This window comes from Saccopteryx bilineata, chromosome X (assembly GCF_036850765.1).
Source record: "Saccopteryx bilineata isolate mSacBil1 chromosome X, mSacBil1_pri_phased_curated, whole genome shotgun sequence".
NCBI classification, from domain to species: Eukaryota; Metazoa; Chordata; class Mammalia; order Chiroptera; family Emballonuridae; genus Saccopteryx; species Saccopteryx bilineata.
The window spans coordinates 81,401,296-81,404,456 of NC_089502.1; the positions used below are offsets into that span (position 1 = coordinate 81,401,296).

Genomic DNA, 3,161 nt, shown 5'->3' on the forward strand with positions numbered 1-3,161 from the left:
CAAACCCCCAGAATTAATAGTAAAAACAAAACAACAACAGAGAAAAAGTAAAAAAAAAAAATTAGAAGTAAAAAGTTCCCCCCAAACTGCCAAGCAAAAATAGTTTTATTATTTTTTCAATAGGTAGTACTGGATTACAAGTTTTATTCTGGTGAAATTCCCAGACTCTATGCTTTAGCAATGGCCATCTCAGGCCTTTAGGTTCTCCTCTATGTGTCTCATCCAATAAAGTTATCTGTTCCTCAGGAGAAAAAGTGGCTCTGTGAAACTAGTTGTTGGGTGGGTCTGTCTCTGCTACTCTATGTACCTGCAAGGGGAAAGAGGCAAGATCTAGGATACTAGGAAATTGCATTTTGTAATTTTGTGTCTCTGTAGAGTGTGGATTGCTGGCAGACCATGGGAATACTGGTGGTGATGCCATACTCTGACTCTTTGGTACAACATTCCTTTTAGTTCCTCCCAATCTCTCAGCTCCTCCTGACCCAAGAAGACCAAGTCTCTCCTGGTTTCTTCCTTCTTCCGAGCCCCAGCAGACAAAGTCCCAGCCAGTTTGGGATTCCTCTTCTCTGGACCCAAATGAGAGTGCATCTTATATTCTTCACCTATTCTCAACTTTTTTAACCTGCAGTCCATTTGGTTCATGGATCTTCCAGGCACACCTGTGAATCCAGTTGGTGTTCTTTCACTAGGAGACAGCTATTCAATTTGCTGAAATTTCAATGGAAGATAATAAAGGTGTCTCTCATGCCTCCATTATTCTGATGTCATTCTAATAGCTTATTTATTTATCATGAATAATTTATTTATTAAATTATTTCTAAGATCTATGAACTCTGTTGGAAATTTTACATAGTCATTATCTCTGATCTATTCAATCAGCTTGCTAAGCTATTATTATCATCTTGATTATTTGATGAGCAAACTGAGAGAGAGAGATCAAAGAACTTGCCCTGAATAACTTAGCAGTGACCATAGTGTGTGTTGGGGTGGCTTTTAAAAGTTTTGACTATTGGCCTTAGAGCCAATCTTTCCATCGGCCTTATTGTTTCTCTCATATATTTCAAGCTTCACTTCCTTCTCAAGTCCATCTGTGTCTTTCAAATGAGCGTTGTGTCTTCATTATGTTGCTATCCTTAGGGCCAGGCCCAGTGTCAACAAATATACTTTAGTATAAAATAATTTATTATTTCACTTATGAATAATGAAATATTGTAAATGATATATTTTCTTTTATTTTAAAACAATTTTAACTTGCAGAACAGAACAACAATACAAAAAAATCATAATCCATATTTAAGTTTACTAATTGTTCCAACAATGTCCTCTACATCAAGACAATCAAGCCTAAGGTCATATATTGCACTCAGTTATCATATTACTTCAGTGTCATTCAGTCTAGAACAGTTACCTCATTCCTCCTTGACCTTAGGAACATAAGACTTTTGTAGATTTTCAACCAATTATTTTGTAGAATGTCCCTTGATTGCTTATTGTTTTCTCACTATTATATTTCACTTATATATTTGTCAAGAATATTACAGAAGCAATGTTGTGTTCCCAAGGGGTCATATTAGAAAACAATGTAAATTTATACTATTACTAATGATAATTTGGATCACCTGTGTAAGGTGATGGTTGCAAAATTTCTGGTGTAAATTTATTTTTGTCATTAATATATAGTTTGTGGGGAAACATTTTGAGACTATTTTTATCTCTTTCCTTTTTTACCCACTGACATAAGCATATATTGAATTCTGCCTGAATCACTTATTGTGATAACAGTTACCAAGTAGTGATTAAAAAAACAGCATTGCTTCAAAATTTATTAGCTTTTTGTTTTGTTTGTTTTTACTATAAGAAAGAGTTTTCTCATCTCCCCTTTTTATTTATTCATTCTTTATAACAGCAGGGACTCATGAATTTTTATTTATGAAATAAGAAATAATCTCAGTAATATTATTTTTTATGTTAAAATTTTTAAAGATTTAGACAGTAAGAGTTCTTTTGAGCTCCTAAGAACAACATGTCATTTTGACATGTACTTATTAGAGCAACTCTTTTCTTCTTGATACACTGATATATTGCAAACTAACCTATCTTTTCTTATTTAACTCTGGAATCAACTATTTTTTCCAAGAAGCTCTGAATTCTTTTAATGTTGAGCAGTACTTAGAAACCAAGAGCTGGGTACTGGGTATAATTACGGAATGTGTTTATATTCAATCTTACAGTTATGTATAATTTTACTTCTTTCTATATATTGAAAGCCTCTAATTCTAATCTAATACTATACTATAGAGTTCATTCTAATTTTCTCCCCATTCATAATGTAAATTTCCTTCAATAGAAAACCTAGGGGCTCACCCTGGGTCACAGCAGTCGGGGACAGAAGCATTTCGGGGGCTGCGACAGCCTGCCGGTGTGGCCATGCCTCGGTATTACGAGGACAAACTGCAAGGCGGCGTGTGTGCGGGTGTGAAACAGGACCTGGGTGCATGTTTGTTGCAGTCCGACTGTGTGCTCAAGGAAGGAAAATCCCCTCGGTAATGTATGAAAGAAGGAAAATGCAAAGCTTTGAAATACTCATTTTTTGAATGTAAAAGATCAATGTTGGATGCCAGATCAAGATTCAGAGGAAGAAAAGGATATTGATATGCATTATTCTGAAACCAAGATGAAAACAACAAAGGATTTCTTTTGGTCATTAAAACACAGAATCCAAAATATGAAGCATACTTCTTTCTTATACCTGTTTGGTTGGACCATGGAACCCTGGAGAGTTAGGAGGTGTTCTGTTTTTGAATGTATATAGAGTAATTGATTTTCTTGCTCTAAGTTTAAAGGAAAAATTTAATTGACCTGTTATAAGCGGAGAGCATAATAAATGCATTTTAAGAATTGTTCTAAAAACACATTGTTATTTTCAAACTTCACTCCTCAACCAAATTACACAATTGTACCTCCTTTGTGAAAATTATGAAGGCCACTGACAGGACTGTTGAAATTGCTAACATGGAACCTGGGGAGAAATTGTCAATTGGGAAAGTTTAGAATAAAACTTTCATTTATTCAGTCTGACCTCTTTAATTCTAAAATAAATTGTTTAATTTCTTGGAACAACAAAAATAAAGAAAAGAAAACCTGGGTCCCATTAATTTATT

At 34.3% G+C, this 3,161-nt stretch overlaps 1 pseudogene; it reads left to right on the top strand.

Annotated features, from left to right (window-relative positions):
• Positions 1 to 2,396: 2,396 nt before the first annotated feature.
• Positions 2,397 to 2,808, top strand: LOC136317192 (cytochrome c oxidase assembly factor 5 pseudogene; annotated as a pseudogene).
• Positions 2,809 to 3,161: the final 353 nt, after the last annotated feature.